Source organism: Musca autumnalis, unplaced genomic scaffold (assembly GCF_047663935.1).
Source record: "Musca autumnalis isolate F117 unplaced genomic scaffold, ASM4766393v1 scaffold_3, whole genome shotgun sequence".
NCBI classification, from domain to species: domain Eukaryota; kingdom Metazoa; phylum Arthropoda; class Insecta; order Diptera; family Muscidae; genus Musca; species Musca autumnalis.
The window spans coordinates 175,285,929-175,295,591 of NW_027411866.1; the positions used below are offsets into that span (position 1 = coordinate 175,285,929).

The following is a 9,663-nucleotide window of genomic DNA, read 5'->3' on the forward strand; positions in this document are numbered from 1 at the left end:
TTTTATCATTCCCGGGAATCCAGGATTTTCCGGATCAATGTTTCCGTGATTTTCCCATCTTCCCGCTGTTACATATATGAAATACAATACTGGTTCCATTTGTTAGAGATCCAGAGCAAATTTTTAGAGAGTTTCGTTCCGAAACACAAACGAACAAATTATGAAAAAAAAACCATAGTTGTCCGAATTTAGCCAACACTGACCACTTCATTATTCAAAGCTAAGGAAATAGCTCAATGGAAATAGATTTGGCCCAAACAATGAAGTTATTGATAAGAGATTCCTATTTTATGGACCTTGAAATTTTTATGTTGTGGGAGGGATCTTATCGGTAATATAACGGAACTGCCTCAAAATTTGACTATTGGCTAACTTTAGATGTTACTAAATGGCATCGGTGTTATATTTCATATAAGTACACTAGAAGTTGGAAAAGTTACGAAATTACTGATCCACCTTCGTATTTTTATAAATAAAATTAAAATTTCGATTTGCAAAAATATGTTCTTATGCTTAAGATAGCTTCAAATAAATGGGACTGAAAAGTAGAAAATATTCTTTCGCACTTATGTGAAGCAGGATAAAGTGTTTGGTCTGGCTTTTATAATTATACCCTCAGCATTTATGCTAACGAGGGTATACATACTTTCATACGGGCAAAATGTGCCTCATCGAAATAAGGCTTTTAGACCCCTAGTATGTTTGGTCGAAATGTGTTTCAGACAATTTGGAGTTGATTTAGCCCTGTCCGTCCGTCTGTCTGTCTGGCTGGCTGGACCGCACGATAACTCTCGAACGGATCAACCGATTCGGTCCAAGCTTTGGCTTTCGTAATATTTTATTTAAACTTAGTTTAAGTTCGAAGATGGGTTATATCGGTCCACTCCTTCCGGTACCTCCCCCACAAAAGTTCGAAAATATTCGCTAAAATGGTCACGCGATTTCTCATAGACGTAGCAACCGATTTGGTCCAAACATTGGATCTCTAAATATTTTCGAAACTTAGTTTATGTTCAAATTTGGGCCTTATCTGTCCAATCCTTGTGTTCAACATTTTTGTGTGGTCCGAGGATCCTTTGGACATTTTTACCGAAGGTTTTCCTAGTGGCCCTGTTTACAGCTATATTATGTTTTTCGTAGGTTAGTGTGATAAAAAAACCCTATCTATCGATATCCCCGCAAATTTTTGAGCTTTAATCCTATCCATACCTTTGTCGGTTTATACGCCCAAAATTTTGAAAACCCCCGAACTACATGTTTTTTGGGGAAAAAATTATTTCAATCCACACAGGCTGAGGGTATATCTCTGTCGACAAAGCCGACTGATACTTTTTTACTTGTTGTTTCCTTAAAAAACGTTTGTCTATGACACTTATTTTCAAATCTTTTGTCGTTTTCTGATTCTGTAAAATCTAATCAAATTCTGACTCCACGTGCATTACAAGGAGTTACGTATCCTCATCATAGGTTCTTAACTTATTACATAGTTCATAGTTACATTCAATATCAGTTATGATAAATGTAAATAGATATTCCCGAAACAAAATTATATTTCCAGGGAAAATCCCGTAGCCAAAAAACCGAGAATTCCCGGGATTTCCCTACCCATAACCCTAAGTGTAATTGAAATTAAAAATAATTATTACTCAGCTTCGATAGGCAGAAAGATCGGTCACAAATGCGTCGGTATGTAAAAATGTGTTTTATTGAAAAACTAAACTATGCAAAACAACAAAATTTAAAGGCAGCCATTGAAATGTGTCGACGCTTAAAAAAATTAAAATTATTAAGGCTGTTCCCAACCAAAGTTTCGGAAGTGCTGAGCTAAAAATTAGAATGAAATATTAATAAAAACGCAAATCAAATATTAAAAAACAAATTGTGAATACTTACTTTCCAAATGGTGTAACCAGTGCAACCACATTAGTATCCCCATTTACTTTTAGATATTTTCCCTTTCTTGTTGTTTCTACTTGATATCCATGGTGTGGCTTTGCTCCAATCGATACCTTTTATACTCTGACCGCGCCGGCATTTCGTGGAAGTGGGACCTCCATTATCACATCTGTTTGAAACGGCAATTGTATCACGTTTAACTCGGGGCCTCAAGGTACTTAATATTATCGAATCAGTATTATCTATTTCTTCGGTTTGTTTTCCATAACACCCGATTATGGCTACTAATAATAAAAGTAGAGCAATACGCGAAAAATACATACGCATTTTGTAACTTTAGAAAGGTTTATTACACAATAGGATCTATTCTGTTTTACGACTGCAAATGAAATGTTATTCCTTCTGCCTTGTGGTGTCAATTTATATAGAAATCGAGTACTTTAACAACATCATGAATATGAATGTAGAAATCATATCTTCGGTTTTAGTAATACCATCGCTTGCGGTTTATATACTAAGCATAGACAAAAGTAAAAATATAAATATATTTGTTATATTTCTGTCCATTTTTATCCAATCCAATCTCATAACATGGTGAATCACGAACTTAGATTTCCAAAAGTACATAATGTCTCATTCGTTCTTGTAAATCACAATATTATAGCTGGGTATGCCAGTGGCATGTACAGTGACTGTCACTGAAAATGATGCAACCTGAAATAAAAAATGTAAACGTTAATAACTTGGAAACGAGTTGAGATTTTTTAACAATTCAAAAACAATTTTGTAGGCTGAAAAGTTGTCTTTAAGATGGCTTACAAAAATATTCTGTTTACAAAACCGCTATACTAAAAGTTAACCGGAAAACAAAAAATTGACATTTTTAAATTTAGCATTGAAAATGATGCACCTCAATAATCGATAAATAATTTCCATTTTTTCGCTTTTTATACCATTTTAGTAATCAGAATGATGGAATAATTGGTTTTCTATCGTTTTCAGTACACGCAGAGAAAAAATATTTTTCGCTTTTGTTGGAACAAAAATATTTGTTTTGGTTCCAAAAATGTATTTGTTTTGTTCAAACATTGTAATCCAAATCCAAAAATATCATCTTTTGTTCCAAACATAGAAAACAAAAACAACTTTCGAATTTCCGCAATATTGTTAAAATCGTTAACAATACCGATTGTAGGAACTATCATAATCTAATTTTGTTTACAAAAAGTATTGTCAATACAGAAAACCAGCCCAGAAATTTTTGATTTGAGTGCATATACTTCTCATATACACTTTTCGCATAACTTGGATATAAATGTCGCGTATAATATTGCAATCATTGATGAACGCAATACATGGTTTGCTGCATTGGCTGACAACAAAGACAAACAAAAAGCCACAAGAACCCACCACAACATAAGGAATAATTAAACACCATAACAAACATGAAAAGGAAAGAAGAATGAAACAAAACAGAAACAAATAAAAACAAGAGTCTCACAAGTACATACACACAAAAACAAAGGTAAAGGCAGCATGTCATACAAACACACCACAACTCACCAAAATTGTTTTTTCAACACGGCATCGAATAGCGAGAGAAGAGAAACAAATTTTCGAAGAAAAGAGAGAAATATTGTTCAGTTGACACAAACTATTTTTGGATTTACAATACTACATGAGGAATCCAACAATATGTTAACAATACATATTTTGCTCTTGGAATATTGTTGGATCAAACATATTTTTTTCTCTGCGTGTAGTATTGTTATTGATTCCGATAGAAAAAATGATGTTCCTGGCGTAATTTTGACATGATTGTAATGAATGTCCCTTTGTAGGAAATTTGGCTAGAAATTTCTAGTTTTCGAAGTTATTTTGCAAAAAATGACTATAAAAAAACATTATCGGTTATGTCTAGAGTACGTACAATAGAGTGGGGCGATTTGAACACCATCACGGGCGCCTGGAGTTTCTGATTCTTGGGATTGTACTGAGCAAAAAAGTCAACTAGACCATATGTCTACGGTGAAAATCGAGCCCCCGGATTTTGACTTGAAGTTTTTTTTCAAGGATTTTTGGATATTTTGGCATATAACAACCAAACCACTGAGATTTTCGATCCAACACAAAGACAACAATTGTAGCCAAGACAATAATAAAGAACTCTCTAGTACATCGCAAAAGCATTGAAACGCTCCTTTAGGTAGTTATGGCCTCGAGAAGGTGCACATTTTTCGGAAAATATCGATAAACGACACTGTGCTACAAAATGGAACTCAAAGTCAGTGGGTGGAAAATTTTTTTGGGAGATGAAAGCCCTTGGTGATTGTACTGAGAACCCAAAAGGAAATTTTCATCATAGGTCAAGTTTCCGAGATATTGCGCGATTAATGGTTTAATTTTGGTCCCTTAATTTGTCATCAAATAGCTTTATATCTCTCTAAAGCGTTATTGTAGCTTCATTTTGACATTACATGTCTTCAGTCAAATCGAATGGTGAATCTTTTTGTAGAATATTTCATCCCTCTAACTCAATTCCTTTCATGTCCTTTTTGTCCTTTATTTTTTGAACCGTAGTAAAAGTACCACAAGGCGAGATTTTACAGCATCCAAATATTCTACAAAAATGTTGTTCAGAAGATTTTAGGTACGGTTCTCATTGATGACCAATCGATATTTCCCCGTTTTCATGGTCCTTTTTGACATTTTACCGGCTTTTGTTTAGAAAACTATGTTTTGTTTTTATGTATATTCGTTATTGGTCTGTGGTGCTTCTGAAATACTTACCATAAATAGCTCTTGTAATGACGAACACGTTAATAACAAATTTTATTGGAGGAAAGATCCGGTTATTTAAATTTTTGAACCGGATATTCTGATATTAAACCCAATTTTGGAACCGGTTTTAAGTAAACGATTAACCGAATATGTATATCATTACAAAGCTAATAAAATGGTCAATCAAATGAAAGCAAGAAGCTGATTACAACTTTGTTGGGGCGATTTGAACACCATCACGGGCGCCTGGAGTTTCTGATTCTTGGGATTGTACTGAGCAAAAAAGTCAACTAGACCATATGTCTACGGTGAAAATCGAGCCCCCGGATTTTGACTTGAAGTTTTTTTTCAAGGATTTTTGGATATTTTGGCATATAACAACCAAACCACTGAGATTTTCGATCCAACACAAAGACAACAATTGTAGCCAAGACAATAATAAAGAACTCTCTAGTACATCGCAAAAGCATTGGAACGCTCCTTCAGGTAGTTATGGCCTCGAGAAGGTGCACATTTTTCGGAAAATATCGATAAACGACACTGTGCTACAAAATGGAACTCAAAGTCAGTGGGTGGAAAATTTTTTTGGGAGATGAAAGCCCTTGGTGATTGTACTGAGAACCCAAAAGGAAATTTTCACCATAGGTCAAGTTTCCGAGATATTGCGCGATTAATGGTTTAATTTTGGTCCCTTAATTTGTCATCAAATAGCTTTATATCTCTCTAAAGCGTTATTGTAGCTTCATTTTGACATTACATGTCTTCAGTCAAATCGAATGGTGAATCTTTTTGTAGAATATTTCATCCCTCTAACTCAATTCCTTTCATGTCCTTTTTGTCCTTTATTTTTTGAACCGTAGTAAAAGTACCACAAGGCGAGATTTTACAGCATCCAAATATTCTACAAAAATGTTGTTCAGAAGATTTTAGGTACGGTTCTCATTGATGACCAATCGATATTTCCCCGTTTTCATGGTCCTTTTTGACATTTTACCGGCTTTTGTTCAGAAAACTATGTTTTGTTTTTATGTATATTCGTTATTGGTCTGTGGTGCTTCTGAAATACTTACCATAAATAGCTCTTGTAATGACGAACACGTTAATAACAAATTTTATTGGAGGAAATATCCGGTTATTTAAATTTTTGAATCGGATATTCTGATATTAAACCCGATTTTGGAACCGGTTTTAAGTAAACGATTAACCGAATATGTATATCATTACAAAGCTAATAAAATGGTCAATCAAATGAAAGCAAGAAGCTGATTACAACTTTGTTGGTTACGAAGCTAGAACAAAAAAAAAAACGCGTTCTTAAACCGATTTTGATGTAAAATATCACTGGGTTCTTTTTGGCGATGAAAGTCGATTAAGATAATATTATAAATCTGGAAAGGCAGTTATGTCATAGGTCAAACTTCTGAGTTATGGCGAGATGAATTTGTGTTATGTTGTTTTTTTTATCATGCACTTAAAGTTCATCAAGAATGAATTAATTTCGCCATAACTCAGAAGTTTGAACCACGTCAATAACTGTCCTTATCATTTTCATTTTTTCATAGCGCAAAATTATAAAATTTTCTATTTCTTATTTTTCCTACATTTTATCCAAAACTATAATGTTTTTTGTTTTGTTCAATATTTATTTTGAAAAGCTTCGTAACAAACAAAGTTGTAATCAGCTACTTGCTGTCATTTGATTGACCATTTTATTAGCTTTCTAATGATATACATATTCGGTTAATCGGTTACTTAAAACCGGTTCCAAAATCGGTTTAGATATCAGAATATCCGGTTCAAAAATTAAGATAACCGGATCTGTCCTCCAATAAAATTTGTTATTAACGTGTTCGTCATTACAAGAGCTATTTATGGTAAGTATTTCAGAAGCACCACAGACCAATAACGAATATACATAAAAACAAAACATAGTTTTCTAAACAAAAGCCGGTAAAATGTCAATAAGGACCATGAAAACGGGGAAATATCGATTGTCCTTATCAATGAGAACCGTACATAAAATCTTCTGAACAACATTTTTGTAGAATATTTGGATGCTGTAAAATCTCGCCTTGTGGTACTTTTACTACGGTTCAAAAAATAAAGGACGAAAAGGACATGAAAGGAATTGAGTTAGAGGGATGAAATATTCTACAAAAAGATTCACCATTCGATTTGACTGAAGACATGTAATGTCAAAATGAAGCTACAATAACGCTTTAGAGAGATATAAAGTTATTTGATCACAAATTAAGGTGCCAAAATTAAACCATTAATCACGCAATATCTCGGAAACTTGACCTATGGTGAAATTTCCTTTTGGGTTCTCAGTACACTCACCAAGGGCTTTCATCTCCCAAAAAAATTTTCCACCCACTGACTTTGAGTTCCATTTTGTAGCACAGTGTCGTTTATCAATATTTTCCGAAAAATGTGCACCTTCTCGAGGCCATAACTACCTGAAGGAGCGTTCCAATGCTTTTACGATGTACTAGAGAGTTCTTAATAATTATCTTGGCTACAATTGTTGTCTTTGTGTTGGATCGAAAATCTCAGTGGTTTGGTTGTTATATGCCAAAATATCCAAAAATCCTTGAAAAAAACTTCAAGTCAAAATCCGGGGGCTCGATTTTCACCGTAGACATATGGTCTAGTTGACTTTTTTGCTCAGTACAATCCCAAAAATCAGAATCTCCAGGCGCCCGATAACACTTTTTTCCTTCCATACAAATCGCCCCGGCCTAACGTACAAACAATCTAATGATATTTGGAAAGTCCCGTATCAGCCAGGCTTGCCCCATGTTGGACTAGCTTTTAACGGCATTGCCCTGATAGAGAAAAAAAAAAATCGAGGAAACATTGTTAATAATGCCGTGATCATGTTTGCTTTTATAAAAGCAAAAAATTTCAATACCCATTGTTGCCATTCAAGCCAAACAATACTACTTCCTTCGACGAGTTTCATAGAATCACTCCAATCATTTTTTGGTGCGGGTTTTTTTCAAGTTATGTCGTAGTTTTGCACGCATTGTGTGGTATAAAATCCATAGTTCGGATGAAAATCAGCATATATGGAGTAAAATCGATATTTTATATGCTGAAGAAGCCAACACACACATGAGTTAAATAAATCAATTGTCGTTATCAAAACGCTTGGTAAAAAATTTCGTCAGGAACATCATTCTTTCTGTCGGAATCAATGACAAAACTTCTGAAAACTATAGGGAAAATACTAAAAAATTTTGGAAATTATTAATCGATTATTGTAGTGCATAATTCAATGCTCAATTTAAAAATGCCAATTTTTTTGTTTTCCGGTAAAACTTTAGTATAACGGTACTTTAAATGGAATATTTTTGTATGCCATCTTAAAGACAACTCTCAACTAGTTTCCAAGTTATTATCGTTTACACTTTTTATTTATACCCTCCACCATAGTATGGAGGGTATATTAAGTTTGTCATTCCGTTTGTAACACATCGAACTAATCATTTTCGACCCTATAAAGTATATATATTCTTGATCAGAATAAAATTCTAAGACGATCTAGCCATGTCCGTCTGTCCGTCCGTCTGTTGTAATCACTCTAGCGTCCGCAATAATTGAGATAGAGTGCTGAAATTTTGCACGCGAGGGTCTTTTTTCCATAGGCAGGTCAAGTTCGAAGATGGGCTATATCGGTCCACTCTTTGGTATAGCCCCCATATAACGGTACCTCCGGATTTGAGGTATTTTGACGTTCTTCGCCACATTTGCAGACCGAATTAGCTATAATTTGGCACTTAGGGTTCCTAGTGATCAACAAACTTATATCCCAAAGGATATGGGCATAGGTCCATGTTTTGGTATAGCCCCCATATAACGGTACCTCTCGATTTTCGGTATTTTGAGAATTTCAGCCACAATTTGTAACCGAACTATCTGCAATTTGACATTTGAGGTTCTCAGTAGTCATTAAACATCTCCACCAAACATCGTCAACATAGGTCCATGTTTTGGTATAGCCCCCATATATCGGTACCTCCCGATTTTCGGTATTTTGAGAATTTTAGCTACAATTTTTAACCAAATTAGCTGTAATTTGCCACTTGAGGTTCTCAGTGGTCATGAAATATCTCCACCAAACATCGTCAAGATAGGTCCATGTTTTGGTATAGCCCCCATATAACGGTACCTCCAGATTTTCGATATTTTGAGAATTTTAGCTAGTTTTTAACCGAAATAGCTGTAATTTGATATTTGAAGTTCTCAGTGGTCATAAAACATGTCCAACGAAACATCGTCAACATAGGTTCATGTTTTGGTATAGCCCCCATATAACGGTATCTCCCGATTTTCGGTATTTTGAGAATTTTAGCTGCAATTTTTAACCGTACTAGCTGTAATGCTCGGTATTTTGAGAATTTTAGCTACAATTTTTCTATTCAAAAATAATCGTCAATATAGGTCCATGTTTTGGTATATCCCCCCATATAACTGTACCTCCCGATTTTAGGGAATTTTCAGTGGTCACGAAATTTCTTCACTAAAATTCGTCAACATGGGTCCATTTTTGAGGGTCTACATTGTTTTGATGAAACTACCCTCAATTTGACTCTTGAAGTTCCGCCAAAAATTTAAAGATAGGTTGACTCTTTGATATAGCCCCGTAGGTGGTACCTTTCACCTAGCTGAACACATTTTTTTAGATTAGATTAGATAAGATTGTGCAACAAAATGGAGGTGAAAGTCTGGGGCACGGAAAATTCCTCTTGGGAAAGAAAGGCCTTGTTGAGTATATTATGAACCCCGAAGGACAGTTCCGCTGTGAGTTGAACTTGTGATGAAATTTTTGTTAGAGACCCTGTGGGCCATCAGGAATTAGCGTTATATCTTTGTTCACTGTTGCTTAATTGCTCTACAAAAGCAACAAACAAAGATATAATGCTAATTCATGATGGCTTACAGGGTCTCTTGCAATAACTTCATCACGCCATAACACGGAAG

At 34.7% G+C, this 9,663-nt stretch overlaps 1 long non-coding RNA gene across 1 annotated transcript; it reads right to left on the bottom strand.

Annotated features, from left to right (window-relative positions):
* Positions 1-1,683: 1,683 nt before the first annotated feature.
* Positions 1,684-2,604, bottom strand: LOC141398523 (uncharacterized). The gene is made up of 2 exons (XR_012411642.1): positions 1,894-2,604; positions 1,684-1,824 (listed from the first exon to the last, which is right to left on the bottom strand). It is a non-coding gene; the product is annotated as an uncharacterized lncRNA (long non-coding RNA).
* Between the last annotated feature and the right edge of the window lie 7,059 nt (positions 2,605-9,663).